We start from the raw sequence: 26,547 nt of genomic DNA on the forward strand, positions 1-26,547 counted from the left end.
CTATCGGCGTATTACGGATACAACAGCAGAAGTAATTTTTTGTGAGTTTATGCACTGTGTTGGTTTTGTTCTTTGAACATGGTGATGTTTGATTGTTTGATTGAAACTTTTATTAGTAGATTACACAGTACAGTACATATTCCGTACAATTGACCACTAAATGGTAACACCCGAATAAGTTTTTCAACTTGTTTAAGCCAGGGTCCACGTTAATCAAATCATGGTAATGGTTAATGCACGGTTCATTTGGTGCAACAGTAATAAAAACATAGTAACACTTTAGTATAGGGAACATATTCACCATTAATTAGTTGCTTATTAACGTGCAAATTAGTAACATATTGGCTCTTAACTAGTCATTATTAAGTATGTATTAATACCTTATTCGGCATGGCCTTATTATCACCCTAACTCTCTAACCCTGGCCCTAACCCTCTAACCCTAACCCTAACCAGATAACTCTAAATTAAGTCTTTGTTACTTAGAATTAGGGCTGCAACAACTAATTGATTAAATCAATTGAAATCAATTATAAAAATAGTTGGCAATTAATTTAGTCATCGATTCGTTGGATGTATGCTAGAGGCTAATTTTTTATTTATTTAAAAATATACATATATATATATTTTTTTTTTTTAAATAAACCTTTATTTATGAACTGCAACATTTACAAACAGTTGAGAAACAATAATCAAAATAAGTATGGTGCCAGTATACTGTTTTTCAAAAAAATACTGAGAAGGATAGAAATGTAGTTTGTTTATTAATCGAAGTAATAATCGACAGATTAATCGATTATCAAATTTGTTGTTAGTTGCAGCCCTACTTAGAATATGTTCCCCTGGTGTCCAAAAAACTCAAAATTAAGTCTTTGTTACTTAGAATATGTTCCCCATACTAAAGTGTTACCAAAAACATATATACCGTATTTTTCGGACTCTAAGTCGCTCAGGAGTATAAGTCGCACCCACGGCTAAACTATGAAAAAAACCTTGACTCATAGTCCGAAAAATACGGTAACTCTGTCTTGAATTTGAAAAAAACATTTAAATTGTATTTTTCACTAAAGAAGGGTTCGGTGAATGCGCATATGAAACTTGTGGGGTTCGGTACCTCCAGCAAGATCAAGAACCACTGAAATAGACTGCATAAAAAACAGAGGCTTATCATCAGAATTTGTGTAACTACATGCCGCATGTCGGCGTTATTATGCGCATGCCACGATTAGATGAAAATAATATTTTATCCTGTGTTTTCTCATAGCCTGAAGCACAGAGAGTGGAGCTTGACTTAATGTCCAAATAAGTACGTCCACTTCGCTCTGACATCACAATGTAGCCAGACGGCAAAACTCCCAGACAGAAGCAGCCAAAACTGTGTGCAAGCTTACGCCAAAATGCATTATCCTTATGATATGACGCTTTGGCATTGTTTAACACGACTATCCAACATTTTAACATATATAAGTCAGAAAAATATACTCAATGGATCATAGATCCCTTTTAGAAACCCACTTATAGTGTGTTTAAATGTATTGAGCACCACATTGTAAATGACACAGTTTCTTGGCCGATGTCAGTTGGTGCAAAAAAGCTTAGAGAAGTAATAAACTTGCAGTGTATAAGCAAAGTGCTGAAGGCCTAAAAAAAGCCTAAACTAATGCAACTCAAATCACAAAATCCCTCTGTCTTAATAAAGGACCCAGTGACACCTATAACAAATCTATGACATAAAAATAATTCATATTAGTGGATATTGTGCGGAAATCCCCCAAAGCATTACAGTACATACAAACAACATGAGCTCATTTATCATTTTCTCTGTCTTTCATTTCTTTGCTTGAATAATCTCTTTGACCTGGTTTCTTGTGCATCTTTTTTTCTTCTTTTATGGCACCCCGAGGGCTATACGCATCACACATTATGCAGTCATCCAAACAACCTCTTGCAGAGAGCGGTCCAGTTTGTGGGAGGGGCTTCCAGCTGCCCTGGAAGGTCACTCCCAGTGGTCATGTGACCGGCCACTGGCGCCCCTTGGGTCAAATGACAAACGAAGCTGCCAGGACCAGGAGGGTGTCAGGGGTGTTTTTGCACAAAGCTTTCTATAAAAGTGTAACTGGGCTGTATTTGCCCTTTCCTCTTGCTGTGTGTTCGGCCAACAGGCCCCTGAAGATCTCTTAAAAAAGTGCTGATGCACTAGTGCTCATGTAATCCTTCTCGCTCTGCTCCACCTCAAACCCCTCCCCTAACCCCCCTTGCATTCCCTCACAGCCTGCTGCTGCTGATGCGGGCGACATGGTGACGGGATGAAGGGGGCTTGTTTGGGCCCCAAGCTAATCAGCGCACATTAGAGCATGACTAAATAAATCTTAAGTGCTGCTAATTGCTTACCAGTGAAAACAATAACAGGACACTTGCCCAGAGGCTCTGGAGTAGCGAGGGGCTGGGGCACTGGGGACCATGGGTGAGGGGATGGCGGGGGCTGGCACCGGGCCAAGAGGAGACACCGGCACCATCCGTCACCCCCTCTGCCTTCATGTTTAACTCACACACCACTTGGCACTGTCACTGCATGCGCCAGATGCCCCGCACCCGCCATATGCAGCACATGTTGCCTGCAAACCTCATCAGCCAAGAATTAGCCTTACATGACGATTCCAGACAGGCCTGGTCCTCTTCCAGCACCATCTTACATCACTGCATTAATACACATGAATTAGTAATGACACAATTAGACTGGGTTGTTCCGACATTTGCTTTACATTAATGCTTTCTCCGGTGCGCACCATAAGACCTCAGACCTTTAGATATTAGAGACCGAGAAGAAGCCCTGGTTAGTACAACGTAAGAAGGCTACCATGACCCTTACATCAGACTAGGATGTCTCCTCTTTGAATTGTTGAAAATGTGCCACCCTGTCCTGTCCTGTGCTGTCTTTTAAAATTCTGTTTGTTTCTGACACAGGTTGCCTGTCTGTGAGGGAGGTGTTTGAACAGCCTACAAACTACTGTGACAAAAGGTACGTGTAGCTCAGTTGCAGACTCACACAAGAATTTAAAGGGACATAGAAAAACAAAGATTTTATGTTGGTCCTACAAAATGGGCATCAGTGCCCCTTGTATGCTCTGTACATTTGTGGTCAGAAGATTACGTACAGAAAGTCCTATTTATTAGTGGTCTTCAATTATTTATTTTAAAGTTGTTGTTTTTTATTTATTTTGCCTTTCATTCACAATCCCAATGTGAGACGAGAACACATGTCTGTTTGTATGCATTCGAAATTGTTAAATACTACTGGCACTAGACAGCTAACGATGTAATTAATGGGAGTCATCTATTCCGCCCAAAATCCCTCTAAAAAAACATCCAAAACCGCCAAAAAACAGACTCAGTGCCAGCTTCTTTCCCAGAGCTGTCACCATGTTGAACTCTAACTCATAATAATAATAATAATTCACTCCTATACAATATCCTGCCCTAATACCCTACTGTGCAATACTACCCTTCGAGTGCAATACGTCCAACAATGATTGTTATTTATTACTTCGGTACTCCTGTCTTGCTCTGTATATTGTAAAGTATTTTGTATTTCTAGTGTTTTGTATATTGTTCAGGATTGCTTATTATTTTAATTGGATAGTAGTCTGTTTATTTAAATTGTTGGTTTTTTCCTTTATTACCTCTTGTGTTATTTATTTTACCCCATATTTGTTCCCACTGCCGCACTTTAAGTTGGAGTCTTTAATCTCGTTATATGCAAATATAATGACAACAAAGTCCATTCCATTCTCTTCTATTCTATTCTATTCTTTACATGTCTGTATATTAATCAAGTACTGTATTAGCAACATTGTTATTGTAAGAGCTGACGCAAAGGAACTATGATTAGTAATGCAGCGTTTTTTCCAAAGTGCTGCATAACAATATTAAAAACAATATTCAAATATTATCCTTAGCTCCACCAATGACTGAATAAAAAACAAAACAATAAATAAATATAAAACCAATACAAAAACAATATGAAAATAAATATGATTAAAACGATTTTAAAGGGTAAAACCAATTAAAACAACAAATATTAATCACAATTTAAAAAACACGGAGCACCACACAACTCACGTAGTGTTAAAAGCCAAAGAATAAAAGTGGGTGTTAAGACGAGACTTAAAACACTCCACCGTGGGAGCAGTTTGAACATGGAGGGGCAGAGTGTTCCAAAGATTAGGGCCGACCACAGATAAGGCCCCGTCTCCCCTGGTTTTAAGTCTGGTCTTGGGCACCAGGAGCAGGAGCTGGCTCTCGGACCTCAGAGCGCGCGCAGGAGTGTAAATTTGGATGAGGTCCGAGATATAATGAGGTGCCAGTCCATGTAAAGATTTAAAAGCAAACAGCAAGGTTTTAAAATCAATTCTAAAATGAACAGGGAGCCAGTGTAAACTCTGAAGAATTGGGGTTATATGCTGGCGTTTCCTGGCCCCTGTTAAAAGTCATGCTGCCGCGTTCTGGGATAACTGCAACCGGGAGAGAGCTTTTTGGCTAATGCCAGCATAAAGTGCATTGCAGTAGTCCAGGCGACTTGAAATAAAAGCATGCACAACTTGTTCGAAAAGGTTAAAAGATCAAAAACGGCTTTACCTCTGCTAAAAAACGAAAATGATAAAAACACGATTTTAAAACTTCATTGACTTGTTTGTCAAGTTTAAAATCGATCCCAGAGGTAACGAGCTTACGCAGCTGTTGACATACTGAGCTGCTGCATCGCCTCTAAATTGGTAAAAGTTTGTGCTGTTTTTTTTATCAGAAAATTGTGGTCAAGATGTTTAAGCTTTGCCTTTTCTTACTCTTTTTTGGACATGTTGCAAGGAGAAACTAGAAATGTTGATGGAACATGCTGTAATTGTAAGCATGTTTGAAATAAACGACCAAAAATCATAAGCCAAGACGTTGGTCAACATTATTATTCAACATAGACCCAAAGATGCGACCAAATGCTCATTTTCTCCCAACTTTTTATTTTTTGGGGAGTGAAGATTATGATTAATTTATTATCTAAATGGAAAATACAAGTATTGCGCTGAAATATATAAACATCCCATCAGTTAGCATACCAATGAGAGCCTACGTTGTACAGTAAGTGATTATTTTATTATGTTTATAGTTCATATTCCTTGTTTAACTCTTAACTCAATACTGCTATATGATACTTTGTGTTCCACTAAAACTAGATCTGCTTATCACTCAGCGTCTAAAGCTTCTAGCTCAAACATCTTCTGTATATTCAAGCTCTAAAAAGTAAGGGGTTGGAACATTGTTTTCCCCAAAGCTATCCTTGTTGTCTTTCACAAAGTCTGTCATGATTTGTAGGTTGTTGTTGGTATTGGAAATACTGAACATTGTTATGCGCTCAGGACCAAAATACATAAATATGAAATGTTATTGTAATTGTGCTTGTTACTTCATCACATGTACAGTATACTTACAGCATGTATATAAAACATTGATGGAGGTTTTTGATCATTTTTTTAATTGCATTTTACAGGCGGAAATTGTAATCATCATTACATGCATTATTAGTTGACAATTGCTATCATTTAGTCTCGATTTAGAATGCATAAGAAAAAGAAATACATATGTTTTTCTTGTCTCACATAAAAATTGTGTATGATATAAAAAATTCCCCAAAATATGCAGATCCCTTTTAATTACTATTTTTCTCTTGGAGGAATAATTCAACTGTGGTGGTCTTAGGTTTGCTTGACAACACAATGGAATGTGCAGCAGCGCCACTACACGTGACACTAACTTAACTCATGGCACGCACTCAAATGACAGCACAACACCTGACAAGTATGTAAAACACACTAAAGGCAACTACAGCTACTACAGAGAATAACAACGACTCAAAAAATAGTTGTCCCAATTTTGTGGGGTCAAATAATTTAGAGTCAAGTTTTAACCATGCGACTAAATTTGTTGACTACTTCTACCGGCAGCTAGCCTCAACCCTCAACTATGGTAGGCCTTAAATCATTCTCCCTGTAAAAGTGTATGTAAATATTTTTATTGTTTTGACACTGGTAAGTTCCCGGGAGATGGTCAGGGACAGTTCCGCTTGCTTATTAGAAGTTGAAATAGAATAGATTAGAAAGTATTTTATTGATCCCTGGCGGATATTCAGCACCACAGTAGACAATAATAATAATAAATAATGTATAACATATATTATATATATATATAATATATTAATAATATGAATATATTCTACATATATTCTACATTTAAGTGCAGTCAAGGAACATTATACAGTCTGATGGCTGTCGGTATGAAGGACCTCCTGTGTCGTTCCGTGTTGCATTTTGGGAGTCTGAGCCTTCCTCTGAACGTGCTCATTCTCTCCGCAAGGTCCGAGTGTAGTGGGTGGGAGCTGTTGTCCATAATGGCTAGGAGTTTTGCTAGACTTCTTCTATCTGACACCACCGCCAGAGAGTCCAGCTCCACTCCCACCACGTTACTGGCCTTCTCTACCAACTTGTCCAGTCTGTTTGCGTCCCTCACTCTCAGCCCGCTGCCCCAGCAACCCACGGCGTTAAAGAAGGCGCCCGCCACCACTGACTCGTAGAACATCTTTAACATCTTTGTCCAGACGTTGAAGGATCCTAGCCTCCTGAGGAAGTAGAGGCGGTTAAGTCCCTTCTTGTAGAGGGTCTCAGCGTGTTTTGACCCGTTCAGCTTGTTGTCGATGTGTACACCGAGGTATTATATATAGTTGTTGTACAGTTGCTCCTTGTGTTGCCATATGTGTGTATGTTGTGCTGTCAATTTTGTATCTGCACCGTTGTTGTAGTTCTGCTCAGCCTCAGCCCAGGAGTGCCAGCAACAAATATACAAAATTATGACTCACGCTTGCCATCCTTGAGACCTCCATTTCGGGAGGATGGGGGTGGGGGGCGTGGTTAGATGGGGGGTCGTGGTTAAGAGGGGAGGAGTAGTATTCACCAACTTGAGTATTTCATATATATTCCATATATATAATATATATATATATATATATATATATATATATATATATATATATATATATATATATTAAATACTTTACTTTCAGTGAATTCTAGCTATATATATTTATTTTATTATATATATATATATATATATATATATATATATATATATATATATAATACTATATAATATATATATAATATATATATATATATATATATATATACATATATATATATATATATATATATATATATATATATATATATATATATATATATTATATACTATAAATAGTTCAATTTCCGACAGCACCTATCAAATACACAGTAATAAAAACACAGTTGTTCTACTGACTGTAATGTGCTTGCTGGTTACTAAAAAACTAAACAACAACACTTACCTTTTCACTATTTGAGTAACCTTTGTTCTGCCATTTGCTTATTGGCGAGCGATCTCCGAATCCAGGAACATATACCACAGATTTGTTGTAGACAAATGACAAATGAGAACAGGATGTTGCTTCCAGCTATCAGCATAGCCATCTTTGTGTCAGCAAAAGTTACACCATCGGGTCTCCATTTTGCAAGGTGGCCCATAATACTGGGTTGTGAACGATGCTTCGCTGCGGACGCTTTGTGCTTCGCTGACCGTTCATGGCTGAGTATATCCGGAAAATCCGGGAGGGTTGGCAAGTATGTTATGAGTAGAGAGTCACAAAATACGAGCTGGTTTTGAGTACCCGAAAGGAAACCCATGCAGTCACGGGGAGAACATGCAAACTCCACACAGAAATATCCTGAGCCTGGGATTGAACTCAAGACTACTCAGGACCTTCGTATTGTGAGGTACATGCACTAACCCCTGCCCCACCGTGCTGCCCTTAAATTGTACAACTAAATGCTAAACATGATTGACTCAAGGTTTTTTTTCTTCCCCTTTTGGTCGTTCATTTCCTTCAAGACATGAGTGTTGGAGCAGGGTGTGATGTCAGGGAGGTTCTTCAGCTTTCCACTGTTCATCCTCATTCTCCTCTCTTCCTGGAAGGAGCATCTAACTCCCTCTGTGTCTCCTCCGTTGTGTTTTACAGCTTTCCCACGGGACGTGTGTGCTTTTGTTTGGCTTTTCTGCCGACATGTGCCGCCTAATTGTTTGATCAGTTAAGGTTGACTGACCTGTTAATTGAGTACTAATTAGGATGTGATGTATCTAATGAAGATGCCTAATTTATTGTTTGGCACTCATCCAAGTGTTGGCTTTGAATTCAGAGCTGAATCAAACACGAGATGAAAGTAAACAAGAAGAGGCAAGGAGGTGCTTTGAAAGCACATGACTCAAATGTGCAAAGTGATCACGTTTAATAGCCTTTATCTGCCTGAAATGAGCATGCTATTATATGGGGGCTAATGCAAGAATAGGAAAAACCATTACACATCACTGAAATTTTAGTATTAGTGTTCTTAACTTTGCAGCATTTGGGATATTGTCCTAACGGGGACTGTCGTAATTGTCCATTCAGTGAAAACTGTCATGTGCTGCATACTCATACTCATATTTAGTACTAGTAAAATTGTTATGTATACTTTTTTCTGACATAATAAGAAGTTTAATTAAAAAAGCTGTCGCAAAAATTTATTTTTTCATATTTATTTTTTTTTAAGTACATCAATCCATCCTTTTCTACCAGCTTGTCCCTTACGGGATCTCGGGGGTACAGTAGTACCTAATTTACGAACCTGACTGGTTCTGTGACAGGGCTTTTAACTCATAACACTTGCATCGCAAATCAACCTATCCATTTGAATTAGAATTTAAATCAATTTATTTGGTGCTTGCCCACCGCGCCCCCAACAGCACAATTTTAAAATCCAACATGCTTTTTAAAAAATCTAACAAGCTTTTTAAAAAGAAAAAAACAACTTTTATACAGGTAATATTGTATAAATAAATACAATACAATGTACTACTACAAACTAGATTTGTTTAATTATGTGATTTAATAATGAGGTACAGTACAAACTACTTCAACAGTATTTCCTTCCAGCTGCTTCTCCATCAAACACACCATCAGCAGCTTTCCATATTGTCATGGATTAATGTCCACTGTTAAGATACTATTAAAACATTGTTGGCTGGTGTTATGATTCAGTATGGTGTAGACTTGCAGTGATACGCTCAAATTGCCACACAGCCATGATTTTAATGGTTTATTTCTTTGATTCAATTAATATCATACACATTTTCCTTTAAACTCACTTTCTTCTTCCCAAAGGTTGGAAAAACAAAATTGTATCGATCTCCAGCTATAAGCTAATGCTGGCGAGTAAGACCGAATGTTTTGAGCAGATCTTGCAGGGTTTACTGTTACATTTGCTTCATTGACTAATGGCGGGGATCTAGTCAACTTAAATATTTGCTTGCAACTTGAAGCATAAAAATGAGCAGAGGAATAGTTTTTTTCTCGAAACACTCTCAATTTGGGCCCTCTTACATTGAAGTACCGCTGTATAATGTTAGGTACACATTTTGTACTGTAGTTTAACCAATACATTGGAGCAGAGGACATAGATTAGTGTTGTTTGCTGATACCGCAGTGATTGATTACGCCGACAAATACTAAGAATGCACGAATAATATCGGACAGATGATTATCAGGCAGACATTACAGTCATACCGATTAAATACATAAAAGAAACATAAAACTTAGCTCCGTAAAAGATAAAAAAAAAACAACAACCTCCAATTACAGTATATAAGACTACTTGCACTGTGCTGTTAGTTTGAGCAAAATCCAGCACTCCTTTCCCTGTCCCCTTTACTTCCCCTGAGCTCCTTGTAAACAAACATGGCATCAACCGTGTGGGGACATCTTCACTACTTCAGAAGAAGACATTTTCTGTGCTATTTTTCACCAAATGTTCTGCAAACATTCTTTCCAAGGAGGGGGAAAAAAAACCATTAAACCTTATTAGCCGCCTGAAACGCCAGAATTGCTCCAATGCGTTTTGAAAGCCTTAGAAGACGCCTGAGCTACTATAGAAATTGTCCCAAAGCCAGCTGTAAAGAAAGGTGTCCACGGATTACAATTTCATCTGAATTAAAAAAAATTTATATCTATTACTAGGTTAGCTGTGTCGGCCGTGAGAAGCAGAAATTTAGCTGCATCAGTATCAGCATGGAAAAAAAATACAGTTATTCCTTAGTACACACACACACACACACACACACTAATTCATTAGGATCACAATCTAATGATGATATAATATCTTTACAAAGACAGTAAGGCTGAGTTTTTATTGACATTTTCAGTATTAATTTGGTAAATTAATTTATGGTTATTATTGTGGTTAAAGATTCTAGTTTTGTGAAGGTGAAACTTTGCAATAAAGTGCATCCAGAAAGTATTCACAGCGCAATCACCTTTGCAGACTTATTATAAAATGTAATAAAATTAATTTGTGTGCTCAAAATTCTACAAACATTACCCCACAATGGTAATTTTAAATGTTTTCTTATTTATAATTTAGCAAATGTATCAAAAACCGATATATATATATATATTATATATATATGTCTTGATTGGATTATCCGGAGAATAGTGCTCGATACCGTGGTAGAGCGCAATATGTAGGTGTGGGAAAAAATCACAAGACTACTTCATCTCTACAGATCTGTTTCATGAGGGGTTCCCTCAATCATCTCCTGATGATTGAGGGAACCCCTCATGAAACCAGATCTGTAGAGATGAAGTAGTCTTGTGATTTTTTCCCACACCTACATATATATATATATAATATATATATATTATATATATATATATATATATAATATATATATATATATATATATATATTATATATATATATATATAGTATATATATATATATATATATATATTATATATATATATATATATATATATGTAATATATATATATATATATATATATATATATATATATAAATATATATATATATATATATATGAATATATATTATATAATAATACATTCGCTAAATTATAAAAAAAATATTTATATATATATATATACATATATATATATATATATATATATATATATATATATATATATATATATATATTCACGGTGGCAGCAGAGGGGTTAGTGCATTTGCCTCACAATACGAAGGTCCTGCAGTCCTGGGTTCAATCCCAGGCTCGGGATCTTTCTCTGTGGAGTTTGCATGTTCTCCCCGTGACGGCATGGGTTCCCTCCGGGTACTCCGGCTTCCTCCCACTTCCAAAAACATGTACCTGGGGATAGGTTGATTGGCAACACTAAATTGGCCCTAGTGTGTGAATGTGAGTGTGAATGTTGTCTGTCTATCTGTGTTGGCCCTGCGATGAGGGGCGACTTGTCCAGGGTGTATCCCGCCTTCCGCCCGATTGTAGCTGAGATAGGCGCCAGCGCCCCCCGCGACCCCAAAAGGGAAAAAGTGGTAGGAAATAGATATATATATATATATATATATATATATATATATATATCCATCCATCCATTTCTACAGCTTATTCCCTTTTGGGGTATATATACAAAACAAAAATCCCATGTACATAAGTATTTATAGCCTTCTCTCAATACTTTGTTGATGCACCGTTGGCAGCCATTACAGCCTCAAGTCCTTTTGGATATGATGCTACAAGCTTGGCACACCTATTTTGGGGCAGTTTTGCCCATTTTTGTTGCAGAACCTCTCCAGCTCCGTCAGTTTGGATGAGAAGCATTGTTTTTTTGATTCAGGATGTCTCTGTACATTGCTGCATTCCTCTTTCTCTCTCTCCTGACCAGTCTCTCAGTTTCTGCTGCTGAAAAACATCCCCACAGCATGATGCTGCCACCACCATGCTTCACTGTAGGGATGGTATTCGCCTGGTGTTGAGCGGTGCTTCCAAACATGATGCTTGGCATTCACGCCAAAGAGGTCAATCTTTGTCTTAATAGACCAAAAAATATTTTTTCTTATGATGTAAGAATATTTCAAGTGCATGTTGGAAACATTTTTACGAAGGAATTGCTTCTGTCTGGCCACTATAATATACAGACCCAATTGGTTGATTGCTGCAGGAATGGTTGTTCTACTGGAAGGTTCTCCTCTCCCCACAGAGGAATGCTGTAGTTCTGACAAAGTGACCATTCTTAGTCACCTCCCTGCCTAAACTCGAATGAATGAAGCAATGTACAGAGACATCCTGGTTGTACACCAACGCTTCCCATTCAACCTGATGGAGCTTGAGAGGTGCTGCAAAGAGGAATGGGCAAGAAAAATGAGCATAATTGCCCAAAGGTGTGTCGAGCTTGTGGCATGGTATTCAAAAAGGCTTGAGGCTGTAATTGCTGCCAAAGGTGCATCAACAAAGTATTGAGCAAATGCTGTGTACATGTGATTTTTGTTTTTGTTTCAGTAAATATCCATCCATCCAGTTTTTACCGCGGGGGGCACTGGGGCCTATCTCAGCTACAATCGGACGGAAAGCGAGGTACACCCTGGACAAGTCGCCACCTCATCGCAGTTCAGTAAATATGTAAAACTTGGAAAAAAAACAATGTCTTTATTGTGTGCAGAAATTTGAGGGGAAAATGTATGCATTGCATTTTGAAATAAGGCTGTAACATAACAAAATGTTTAAAAATTGAAGCGCTGTGAATATTTTCCGGCTGCACAGTATGTTGAATACCATGTTTAACTGCATAATTAGATGGAGTTTCCTCATTATATGTCATTAAAATTGTGCAGATGTACCCATTGCAGTGGCCAGCTTGTGTAAACATGTCATGCACATGTGCTGAAGGCACATCTGGAACCAAGAGAGCAAACTAAACAGTCTGATGACCACCACCTGCCATTACTTCCTGTTGTCACTTCCTGCTTTCCACGTGGCAAAACATGTGCATAACAATACACCCAAGTCCAAACAGAGGGATGAGTAATGCCACAACTGTATGCAGATGTTTATATTGTCTCAAATGGATGAGGTTAATGATTTTAATTTCGCTATCATATTTAAAGATGTGTCTGTTATTTGTTCTAGTGATGTGTACTTGTTGAGGGACAGATGTGTCTCTCAAATAATCAATTATGCTCAAGGATATTGTCTTTAAAAGCAATCAATAGCAGCGTGATTTGAGTTTAGCGTGTTGGCCGCATAGGTAGGTGGGTCCCAGAGGGCTCTGGACCTTCCCTCAGGTGCAGCACAGCTCAAGGCCTTTCATTGACTGCTCTTTCCTTTAGTTGAGCGCAAATCAGCTGTCCCGCGGAAAAGTCCTCCGTATTTCCACAATAGAGCAAGTAAAAATGCATCCTGGTATTCCATGTTGGGTATATCCACGCACTGGCTTTAGTTTGATCGGGCAGTTTAATGATTAAAAACGTTCTTCTTTCTTCTTGATGTTTGTATCCTTGGAAAAAACATTTTTTTTCCAGCATTTTCAGTACCAATGTTTCTTGTTGCCGTTAGAGCTCAGTTGGGCCTCCTGGTGTCCTAATTGTGTTTCACCGGCAATCAGAAGAGCTTTCGGTTTTCCAGCATGTTTTTTTTCTAGGCACAACATAGACAGTGATAATAAAAGTAGTGAGATGGCAGTTTTTATAAAAAAATTAAAAATAATTGCCCAAGCTCTCGTATCCTCTTATTCAAGCTCACCGCTCACACGCAACAATCTACCTGACAGTGCATCACAGCAGGCCTGCAGCGTTATTGTTAGCGACCACAGGTGTGGGATGACCTCCATTCTTGCACACATTTACACATGCATTTTGTTGCATTGTCCCTCCATCTATCACTTAGCTGAACACTTTAGGCAGTAGTCGTTAGTCACCCCACACCCGCCCGCGCTTAATGAGAAAGCAATTACCATAGGCTTCGCCCCAATCCCAGTGGCTTGGCAGCATAGTCCGAAACCGGCATCCCAAACTGCCCGGCTCTGCATCCGCCGCTCGGCTCTGATTCCCCTTCTCCTCCCTTTTACCTCTTCTCCCTTTCACTGTGGCTGCAGACTCTCTCTTTTTCTCCATCCTCTCTGCAGCCTCTCTCTTTCGCTCCTCCCAGCTCCCAAGCTGCTCTGGGTTTTAGACGGATCACTCTCACAATGGTTGATCAATACAGGTATTGATCCACTGGCAAAATGTTTATAAAATCCTTCTGGGCAGCCGCGGTGCAGTGAGGAGAGGAGGTGGGGCGGCGAGAGGGCCAGTATGCCATGTTATTCTTCAGCGGGAGTAGCCGACCTGATTGGCTAACAGCCTTGCCAAGAAGAGGGCTGGCACGCTGTGTTGAGCCTTCGTCGCTGTGGCTTGGCACAGCGCAGGCGTCCCTGGCTCACGCTGCTAAACGTCCCAGACCACCAAAGCAGAGCGCTGCCCGATGTTCACTGCTGGCCAAGCAGTGGCGCCAGCTCCCTCTCCTTTCATTTTCCTCGGGAAATTAATTTGCATAAATTAGCAACCCCGCAGGCAACCCTTAACGATGATTTCATTCCCACCGGCTTGCCTTTCTTAGCAGCCAAACAATACAGCGCCTCCCTACTGTTGCCCTCAACATTATTCAACCCTAATTATGAATCATATTTATTTGTGAAGTTTACAATCTTGGAGTGGTTTGCACAAATGGCCACTATTTTTTTTAAACATGCCAGCTATTAAAAGTGTTTCACATTTTGCAAATACATGTAATTTATTTGAATTTATTTGAACCCAAGACTGCAGGACCTTCGTATTGTGTGTGCGTCTGCCTCACAATACGAAGGTCCTGCAATCTTGGGTTCAATTCAATTTCTGTGTGGAGTTTGCATGTTCTCCACGTGAATGCATGGGTTCTCTCCAGGTACTCCGGCTTCCTCCCACCTCCAAAGACATGCACCTGGGGATAGGTTGATTGGCAACACTAAATTGGCCCTAGTGTGTGAATGTGAGTGTGAATGTTGTCTGTCTATCTGTGTTGGCCCTGCGATGAGGTGGCGACTTCTCCAGGGTGTACCCGCCTTCTGCCCGATTGTAGCTGAGATAGGCTCCAGCGCCCCCCGCGACCCCAAAAGGGAATAAGCGGTAGTAAATGGATGGATGGATGTAATTTAGATGTAGAATAACTTGCATTTCAACTGTACAGTTGTTGTATGACAGTCAATAGCACAATGTGCAAAAACGGAAACTTCTACACCAGAATGCATCAGTTCCATGAGGAAGTTTCATGGTGGCTTTCACACAGCTGCAAAATCCTATAGCAAGGCACAGTTTTGCTAAAAGATGACATGATCACAATTAGTAGGGTATCAGAAAGCCTTATGAGATTGTTTGACATCAGAAACATACTTTTGCTCGAATTAGATTGAAAGCTAAAGGGGCGCAGAGGTCCCTTAGTAATTTGGGGTGATATATGCATACATGTGCATGGAAATAAACAGACAGATACACAATGCTACTGGTGTACAGAACGAAAGTTAGTTTAGCCAGGACCATTTGGACTCTAAGTGGCTGTACTCTGATGAAAAGCATGACTCATTTATAGGGTCGAAAACCTAAACTTTTGGTAAGATTTTTTAATTGTGTTTGTCTGAATCAAACCCATGTTACAGCTGTCAATGGAGCCACTAGTTTAGTAACAATGTGCAATCCAGACTACATTGAGGACCTGATCTACATAAGGTTTGCATGTATTAAAGGCCTACTGAAACCCACTACTACCAACCACGCAGTCTGATAGTTTATATATCAATGATGAAATATTAACATTGCAACACATGCCAATACAACCTTTTTGGTTTACTAAATTGCAATTTTAAATTTCCCGCGAATTTCTTGTTGAAAACGTCGCGGAATGATGACGCGCGCGCGTGACGTCACGGACTGTCAGGAAATATTAGCGCAGCACCAAACACGGCTAAAAGTCATCTCTGTTCATCGCGTAATTACACAGTATTTAGGACATCTGTGTTGCTGAATCATTTGCAATTTGTTCATTTAATAATGAAGACTATAAAGAACAATGATGTTGGTGGAAAGCGGTGGATTGCAGCTGCCTTTAGCACCGAGACACAGCCGGTGTTTCTTTGTTTGTTGTGAAGCAGAGTGGTCAAGCGAACATGTTTTCTCTACGTCAACAAGCATGTTTTTGGATGGGAAAATTGTGATATATATCTTACCGGAGACATCATTGGATTATTCGTCATCCTGCAGCAGCTGTCAAAAAAGGCAGCTGTGAGCTTGGCTCCTCGGCTTCTCTCTGAGACACTGCATGTTCACCACAGCCATCCGACCTCGAGGTATGTCTTTACAATCTTTACAATCTCACTAAAACACTATTAAAACAATAAGCAGATAGGGGATCTTACAGAATTATCCTAGTAAATGTGTCTAATTACATCTGAAACGCTCACACTGCCGCCGCCCGGAGCCGTCGCTTTTTTTTTTGTAGTCCTTCACTATCAATATCCTAATTCACAAATCTTTCATCCTCGCTCAAATCAATGGGGAAATTGTCACTTTCTTGGTCCGAATTGCTCTTACTGCTGGTGGCACCCATTAAAAACAATGCGAATATTTGTGGAGCCCTGCAACTCGTGACGTCACGCGCACATACTTCCGGTAAAGGCGGGGCTTTTTTATTAAAGACCAAAAGTTGAGAACTTTATCATCGGTGTTCTCTACTAAATCCTTTCAGCAAAAATATTGCAATATCCCGAAATGATCAAGTATGACACATAGAATGGACCTGCTATTCCCGTTTAAATTACAAAATCTCATTTCAGTAGGCCTTTAAAACATGTGCAAACTTCATAGCACTTCATACATATGCAGAATGTATGCTGATATATATGCTGATTATTAGAATACCCACAATACTGGGAGGAGGAGATGGCAAGCGGATGTAATCATTTAACGCTCGCAATTTGATTCATTGAGACTGATATTGTTCTGTGAGTGCAAACTGTCACAGACACTTGTTAACAATTACACACACAGTCTTAAAAAATGACCCGCAACTCGCCCACTAATAGTACTCGATTTTTTTTACTTTGTGTTTGTTAATTGAATGTTAGTAAACAAGGCGCTAAGTGATCTAAAGAAGTTTAGGTCGATACAAGCAAAACAGACATCATTAACACAGCAGGGGCAATCCAAGGTCATGGCTTTCTTAGCGAGGGTATGTACTGTTTAATATATTCTTTTACACATAATTGCAGTGTAACATGCAGCGTTATGTAACATATTCTAGCATGCCAGCTTTTGTTGAACAGGGCAAAAATCTGTCCACTATAAGACCAACCACGATCTCGTGTGTGTGCGTACGTGTGGCTTTTCAGTTCACCTCCCTCTTTGGCTTGGCCGCATACATCCAAATGCCCATACGGACCGTGGTACAAACCACAAAGTCCATCTTAGACAACTTTGTAAAACATGGGAGATGTTACAGGCGTGTCAGGTTGTTTACATGTCAACAATAGAGAGTTATGCACCATAGTTGACTATCACTGTACTATGATGAGTAATTATACAAGCCCATTCAAACATTTCTAGACAGTCTTTTACATTTAAGTTACCCCTAACCCAGTGTTTTTCAACCTTTTATGGGCCAAGGCACATTTTTTGCGTTGAAAAAATCCTGAGTTACACCACCGGCAGAAATTATTAAAAAATTAAACTCTGTTGACAGTAAAAAGTCGTTGTCGCAATTGTTGGATATGACTTTAAATCATAACCATCCATGCATTAATATAGCTCTTGTCTCAAAGTAAGTGTACTGTCACGACCTGTCACATCACACCGTGACTTATTTTGAGTTTTTTTGCTGTTTTCCTTTGTGTGGTGTTTTAGTTATTTTTCTCTTTTTTTGGTATTTTCCTGTAGCAGTTTCATGTCTTCCTTTGCACGATATTTCCCGCATCTACTTTGTTTTAGCAATCAAGAATATTTCAGTAGTTTTTATCTTTCTTTTTGGGGACACTGTTGATTGTAATGTCATGTTCACTGCTCCACAGTAAGTCTTTGCTGTCGTCCAGCATTATGGTAATTGGTAAATGGGTTGTACTTGTATAGCGCTTTTCTACTTTCAAGGTACTCAAAGCGCTTTGACACTACTTCCACATTCACCCATTCACACACACATTCACACACTGATGGAGGGAGCTGCCATGCAACCAGCACCCATCAGGAGCAAGGGTGAAGTGTCTTGCTCAGGACACAACGGACGTGACGAGGTTGGTACTAGGTGGGGATTGAACCAGGGATCCTTAGGTTGCGCACGGCCACTCTCCCAACTGTGCCACGCCATTCTGTTTTTGTTTACTTTATAGCTAGTTCAGTTTTAGTTTTGTTCTGCATGGCCTTCCCTAAGCTTCAATTCCTTTTCTTAGGGGCACTCACCTTTTGTTTATGTTTGATTTAAGCTATAGACACCTTTTTACCTGCACCCTGCCTCCCGCTGTTTCCGACATCTACAAAACAATTAGCTACCGCCTGCTACCTACTGATTTGGAAGAGTATTACACGGTTACTCTGCCGAGCTCTAGAGAGCACCAACACACAACAGCAACAACACAATTTGCGTACTATAATTACTGGTTTGTGAAAAATATTTTTAACCCAAATAGGTGAAATTAGATAATCTCCCACGGCACACCAGACTGTATCTCATGACACACTAGTGTACTGCGGCACAGTGGTTGAAAAATACTGCCCTAACCCATTCATTATCGTAATATGTGGTAAAGGAAGTCAAACTCTTTGTATGTTGTTGTTTTACGAGTGTTGCAGGTCACTCCGACAACCTTCACTTTCTCTCAGTATTGTTTTTTCGCTGTCACTCAAAGTTTTTGCCAAACTGGACATTCGTAGCATTTAGGGGCCCACTATTAATCTGTTCCCTATGCATCTTTTTGGTTTTATTTGTACATTCATCTTGAACCCCAACCATCATTTCCCTCTTCAATCTTTGCACCTTCTGCTCCTTCCTCTACCTGCCCTTCCCTTCTGTGCGAGAGTATGTTATTAATTTCATATGAATTCAGGGGCTCTTTGGTGCATGCTTCCAGCAGAAATCAATTTCAGCGCAGACAGCATAACCAAACAAAGCTCTGCAGTCGTTTCAGCGCGGCCTCTGTGTTACCCATCTCACTCATTCTCCCTTCCTGTGCTTCTTCATTGGAAGACATTTTGTTCTCACTCTGATGCCATTATGTGTCAGTCACTACAGACGTGTGCTCACGTGTGACTGCAGCCGCTAAATGGATCCTGGCAAGCGATGATCATTAAAGAGTTTGCATCTGGTAATGTATGGCAGTTGTGTGTGTAAATAAGAAGCGGTGTCCCCTCACTGCAGTGTGAATGAAACTGACTGCAGATTCTCTTTGTACAATCAGTGGAGGCTGTGCACCAGTTAAGGCAGCCTCTGGATTGTTCTCTTTCCTTTGCTCTGCTTTTATTGATTTCAGCAAGACATGGAGACGAACGCAAAGAAAGGGCCTTTTCACAGAGAAGTTAAACGGTCAAGTAGTGAGTAGAGGTGGCTTTCAACACTTTATTGACTAGGTAGAAAAATGTCACTATTATGGAGGCCTTTGCAGCAGATAGCGAGCTGATTGGATGAGTGCCCTCAGGTCAGAGTGGAACATGTTTCCCCTGCAGCCAAACGAGAGCAAATAGAAAAGCACAGGAATTCACTAGTTTTGCAGGGTAGCTTTGCTTCCACTGGACTTGCCTTTAGATGTCTATTGAAGTACGCAGGAGAGCTTGTCTGACTACGAGATCATAGAAGAATGATATTAAGGTCAACAGGTAACAATAAAACACTTAATGTGTCAGGGTTTTTTACCATAACACTCTGACAGTGTCAATCAAAAATTAGCATTACTATCTTGGTAAAGCTGTGATGAGGTGGTGACTTGTCCAGGGTGTACTCAGTCTTCCGCCCAAATGTAGCTGAGATAGGCACCAGCGCCCCCCGCGACCCCAAAAGGAGTAAGCGGTAGAAAATTGATGGATAGATGGATGTTTTGGTCAGTCTATATTCATGTGTGGAGAAAAAAAATAGTCAATGAATCAAATCAATGGAATGGTAAATGGAAAATTGGTTGTACTTGTATAGCGCTTTTCTACCTTCAAGGTACTCAAAGCGCTTTGACACTACTTCCACATTCACCCATTCACACACTGATGGAGGGAGCTGCCATGCAAGGCGCTAACCAGCACCCATCAGGAGCAAGGGTGAAGTGTCTTGCTCAGGACACAACGTATGTGACGAGGTTGGTACTAGGTGGGGATTGAACCAGGGATCCTCAGGTTGCGCACAGCCAGTCTCCCACTGCGCCACGATGGAAGCTATTGCTGACCTTATGGTTGGAGGCCATGGTGACCTAAACCCATAGTTCCAACAATGTCCAGTTTATGGCAGACTCGAGCCTCTGTGGCTCATGGGTTGTTCCTGGACAAACTTACCAATTTCCTTTCATCTGAAGGTGACAGTATGGGTCTTTTTACAGAAACAACTTTCAAATAATGTGTATTTACCTACAATTGTTTGAACTGATGATCTTGGAATCTGCATTTCAGAAATTGCTATGAGATACTTTCCCAACTTGTGTAAACTTTAAAATAACGGCTTCCTATAACTTCACATAGTTCCTCGGACCTATTAGTGCCCAACATTAATACAATATTCTCTGTAAGTTTCTAGTTTTAATGTCATTATATTTTATTATTATTTTTGTGATTCCTGTGACACATGTAATATTAGCCATTAAATACATGTTTTGGTGAATATTGTGTGGGCCTCGTGGGTTGGGTGATTTGATTTCTCATCAAATGTCTCAAGAGTTCAACTTCAAGCCACTCTCAAGCACCGCCCATTCACGTCAGTCAGCCTAATTAGCTCAGCATATCATAGGGCTGGCCGGCCTCTCCTGGCAACACAAGACGGACCTCTCGAAAGGTCAACATGCCACAACAGAGACTCAGCAGCGCTTAATCAGAGGTGAAATGGTTTTGTTTTTCCGAATTGATTCCGGTTCAAATCAAACAAGAGTGTCTCGTGTTGAGCCACTCAAATATGCAAACGGAAGGCTGCTGGCATATGATGGATGTCATGTGTCATTTATTTTTTTCTGCCCTACATGGCACATTGTACGCAGCATGTGAAGAAAACTCTGCTTGAAACTTTGGACTGTACTCAACACTGAAAAAACATAATTTTTATAATATTGACACAAAGCTTTAAGAAATAAATATGTTGTCTTCACTCTCTCTAACAAAGTATAATAAGTACCATTAACACTGGGCCCCTGAATCGTTATATATATTTTTACACTCTCTTAAAAAATATTATTTTACTCACTTGTCACAGACATGTATACATAGAGGAAAGCGCCCGAGCTCACCCACATGCCTGCAAGCTGCACGTCCACCTACCTGCATAATATGTGTAATGAAATAATGTTTCCAGTGGGATGGTTTTGGCTGGGGTATGGAAATGTGTTGTGAATATCAATTTGGCATCCCCCGGACTCTCTGGTTCAATTGATGTGATGGTGGGGGGTAAATGGATGTGCCAAAGTGAAGGAAGCGTTATCCCTTTGCCCAAAGCTAGCATACACAGACGGGGTGAAGGGTTTTTTATTTACCCCATTAGTCATTATTTTTGTGTCCATTACTCCCTGTGTCCGAGCTCAGTTCTTTTGTTTGTTTCCTGTGACAACCACCTATCATTTAAAAACAATAGATGTCAAAACATGATGTTGTAAGAGAGGGTCTCAATTCAGTCACTGCATCTTTTATAGGGTGAATGTAAAGGCTGTAAATCCATGGCAAGCCCAGCCTATTCCATGTTGAAGGTTTCTTCAAATACAACCCACAAACACTGCCTTCTTTTCATCTTTCTAAAGAATGCTGCAAAACTATCTTGCTAGAAATCAAGTATTCAGTTTAGAGTAAAAACCTTTTTACTCATTTTTGCAACTAATGTCTTAAACCTAACATCACATTAGTAATGCTAACATGTAACCATCAGGAATTGGTGGAGCTGGACTCTTTTGTGCCGGAAACAATACCTATGCTATGTATGTACGGCATCAACTTCAAGAGGTCCGTTCCTCGAGGCGGCTGGATTATGGGGCAGGGTTTTGGAATGTGGTCCGCCATCTAAGTTAGCACTCTGCACTCTCCACAGTTGTTCTTAGTCTCCACTGGTACATGTTCAGTGCCAGCATGGGTCTGGAGTTAATCGAGAGTGACCGACCCGCTCCTTGACAGGTCCGATCCAGGTAGGGCTTTGGTTTAGTGGTCTCGTTGCTCTAATAAGTGCAATGCTCCCATGTCGTGTTCCACTCCTCCTTGAGGTCAAAATTGGAGGTGCAGAAAGGGCCAACTGTCGGGAAGAGAGCCTGTGGAAGCGCAGTTGTTGGTGAACAAAAAACAAAGAATCTTCTACAACTTGATGAAGAGGATGGTTAGAGTAAGTATTACTGATGTTAGGACTGACATGGCGTTCACAGCTAACGTTGAAGGTGTCACCTCTGTAGATAGGTAGGTCTTTGAAAGTGTGCAACTCCTTAAATTAATTTGTGTCCAGCTCAAAGTTTTTTGATGGGGTTGGGTTTAGGGTTATCATACACAACCACACCAAACTCTTCTGATCATGCCTTTGTGGAATTGTATGTATTGCGAACAAAAAGGGCTTTCCTGAAACCGTTCCTACAAAGTTGGAAATTAATTGTCCAAAACATTTTGAATTAGGATACACAGAACTAAATCCTCTACCCTTCATTAACGTATTGATTGTTTTTTCTTTTCATGTTAAAAATAATGTTTTCATAGCATTTGCAAGCCAATGAGAGAGGACCTTTTTGAATTCAACCTGCTACCTCCCCAGAAGCCTTAATAGAAATCAGTGAAGAGACAAATTACATTTTCTCCCATACCTCACCTTGACTGACTCAAGTGAGCTCATCTGTTCCATCATGTCAGAGTCAGAATGCCGCGTCTCTGCAAGTCTGTGCTTTGATGTTTTAAACATTACCATTAATAATGTTTTCAGCACCAGAATTAATTGCTTTGCTACTCTTTCCTACTCTCTTCATCCTACACTGACACATGAATAAATCAGCCTTAATCACCTTTGTCTCGAAATTTAGAAGGCAGGAATTTGGGACGATACCAAACTTGAATGTTCATCCTAGCGGTGTGTTTGTGTGACTGAAGGTAAATGAAGATTAATCCTTATTTTGGGTGGCTTTTGTACACGGTCTAATTCAGTGTATTTTTGAATACGAAACCTTTTTTCTCTCCTTCATGACGCTTTTCCCAAATACATAGAAAGTTCTTCAAAGATGGCTGCTGCCTCTGAAGACAGAACCTGAAATACTGGAATTCTAGCAAGACTCAATTTGGGTTGTCATTCATTGTAGAATGTTATGACTTTTGAATTGGTTTGGATTAGACGCTACAGATGTATTTTGGTGACTTCCAGATGTTCTGTTATCTATAGTTCCCAGCTGTGTCCTGAGATATTAAATGAGCTGGAAAACATTCTGACCAAGCTCTGTTAAACTCATCATACTCTGGGAAATGTAATTAGTGCCTTTTGGAGCTCACATCGCATAGCAACTCCTTCCCAAATAAACAATAAAAACGTCTTCTTGTTCATTTAGCCCCACCTCTTGTCTGCCACGCACCTCCCTTTGAGTGCCTTTGGCCCTACCCATTCTCAGGGGCCCTGCAATGTGAAGACAGGGTGAGGAATGTGTGAAGCATCCGAGGAAACATGAACTGCGATTTTCCCACAAGTATGAAAAAACAGAGACCGTGGCTATGGAATTTTTCTGACGCAATCATCCAGCAGGAAGGCCCCTGTACAGTCAAGCTGTATCATTAGGACCTATACATCCCAACTGGACTTGGAGAGCTGCTGACTATGTTAAAATACATAAGAGCGAAACTTGTTGATGGGCTGGTTTCAGAGCAGCACATATTCATTGTTTAAGGGCCAGCTTATTGTTTGTTGGGCAAGCCATCATTAAAAAATTAGATGTGAGCAGAACGCACAAGCAAAGTGATGGATAACTGACGGGCCCCCATGAGGACTTTGTAAGGACCCTCATGATTGCCTCTGTAATTCTGCATACATTAAGAGACAATGTTGAAAAGAATTCGCAAATACATAAAAAAAAACAGTACCAACTTCAAGGAGTCTTTCTTTCTGTCCTGATGTAATTATCGCATATCCCATAATTGTTGTTATATTCATCACAGTGCTCCGTATTTATAGGGTCTGGTTTCATCATAGTAATAAAGCCACTCTGGGATTCTCATGCAAAGATTCGGAGGGAGGGAAATACATCACAGGGTAAAAGGCAGAAATACATGAAAATAAAGGAGGAGGATTTTGGATCCCGATATTTAATGTTGGAGAAGATAACAACAAAGTAGAAAGTCTCCTCTTGTCTGGACTTCAGGTCCAGGCTCCATCTTTGCTCCTTATTCACCCCGACCCAAATTCTGTTATAAAGGGAACCCAAAGCATCATATGTTTCTCCCAGTGTTTGGGTATATATTTAACACCCACATGTGAGGCCAGTGAGAGTGCCTAGGGAATGGAAAGGAAAACAAGCATGCCCTCTCTCGCTGCCCTTTGGTGCTGGCCTGCTATAAATACCTCCGGGTGGCGCGCCAGTTGCAGCATCAGCGGCATGGGAACCTCATCCGGTCCTCGGCTTGGCCACTCAATGCCAGTCTGAGAAGGATTCAGCCTACAGGCAGGCCATGAGGAGAAGAGGCTAAGAGTGTTCAATGTGGGCGGCGGAACATGGAAGGGAAAAATGTTTTGGCGAGTGGAAGGAAATATGTCCGTGGTGGTCTTTGGATGTGTCTTGGTCGCTCGTCTCTCCCTTGCCATCGTCCCCTTTTTCTAAAGACTCCATGAATACCGCATTTATGTGGTTTTGTCTTAAGAAGATTGTGTGAATGAGGGCTTTTCAGACTCTTCTTTGCTGCACGGCAGTGAAGTGTTGATGCTACTCCCCACCCTAAAAAATTGGTTTTGACTTTTCAAAGGTTTGTGCTTCACAGCGCCGTCTCCCTGTGTCGGCGCACAACCGCTTTAGCTGAAGTTTTCAGAGTTAGCGGTAATAGCTTTAAACTGACAGACTAAACATCTCTCTTCCTGACTTTTCCACTTCTACTGAGTAAATAGTTTCACGCATATAAATAGGCTCTAATGATTATTTATTTTATGGCTAGTGAGGTTTCATGGAGAATTTGTGAGTGAAAAAGATGGTGCTTAGGGCCTCTTAGGAGACCTCCCGAGTGGTTTTGGAAGCTTCTTGTTGCACAGGCGACATCTTTGTGCGGTGTCTCAACTCAAATACGAGTTTACAGACATTAACATGGATTCAGTAAGTTGTAATTGATGTCCATGCACTAACTGTGTCTTTTCCAGCGCCTGACTTAAAAAAGAAAGAAGAAATAACATCAAAGATTTGTGTTGGGTTATTTAACATACTGAGTCAACAGATTAAATGTCTCTGTTGTTCATCCCCTCCTTGCACCTCTTAGCATTCTCTAAAGGTCTCGTTTTTTCTCACTCTCTTAATACTTTCCTTGCCTCTCACCCACTCCTACAAGGCTCACTTGTTATTTTTTCGTACAAGGTCCTGTAATTAAGTTTGACATAAGCACAGGGATTAAATATGCGGTTCAGAGGAGAGAGAAAGGAGCTCTGTTACAATCCCAAGGCCAGCTGTAAAATGGAACCAGATTGTGACACTTGGAGTTGGAAAGTTTCGGCGAGGTGCCGAAACTGGAGCCGCGTGTGGAGCTCTGCCCCTGGCTGAAAAATATTGTTAATCATTTCTAATCAGATGCGCGATACACATGTCAATCTAGTGGTTATTTACATTTTTGAAGCTTCACAGCTGCTGCCAATGCTGACTAAACCTTGTCAAGCTTGCGGCTAAGCATATGATTTGCTGCCACAGACTAGACAGTGAAATACGTTCTTGGTAACGGAACAGGTAAACATTATACCCCTCATGATGCTTATGCCTTCCAACTAGAAATAATGTGGTTTGCAAACTGGTGCCATTGTCCATCCATCCATCCATCCATCCATCCATCCATCCATCATCTTCCGCTTATCCGAGGTCGGGTCACGGGGGCAACAGCCTAAGCAGGGAAACCCAGACTTCCCTCTCCCCAGCCACTTCGTCTAGCTCTTCCCGGGGGATCCCGAGGCGTTCCCAAGCCAGCCGGGAGACATAGTCTTCCCAACGTGTCCTGGGTCTTCCCCGTGGCCTCCTACCGGTTGGACGTGCCCTAAACACCTCCCTAGGGAGGCGTTCGGGTGGATTCCTGACCAGATGCCCGAACCACCTCATCTGGCTCCTCTCGATGTGGAGGAGCAGCGGCTTTACTTTGAGTTCCTCCCGGATGGCAGAGCTTCTCACCCTATCTCTAAGGGAGAGCCCCGCCACACAGCGGAGGAAACTCATTTCGGCCGCTTGTACCCGTGATCTTATCCTTTCGGTCATGACCCAAAGCTCATG

At 40.4% G+C, this 26,547-nt stretch overlaps 1 long non-coding RNA gene across 1 annotated transcript in view; it reads left to right on the forward strand.

Annotated features, from left to right (window-relative positions):
* LOC133569976 (uncharacterized) overlaps window positions 1-26,547 on the forward strand; it is a 235,976-nt gene that overhangs the window by 170,960 nt on the left and 38,469 nt on the right. The window contains exon 3 of the long non-coding RNA XR_009810004.1: window positions 2,964-3,018. This is a non-coding gene — a long non-coding RNA (uncharacterized LOC133569976). The remainder of the gene's footprint in view (window positions 1-2,963; window positions 3,019-26,547) is intronic.

Source organism: Nerophis ophidion, linkage group LG02 (genome assembly GCF_033978795.1).
Source record: "Nerophis ophidion isolate RoL-2023_Sa linkage group LG02, RoL_Noph_v1.0, whole genome shotgun sequence".
Taxonomy (NCBI): Eukaryota; Metazoa; Chordata; class Actinopteri; order Syngnathiformes; family Syngnathidae; genus Nerophis; species Nerophis ophidion.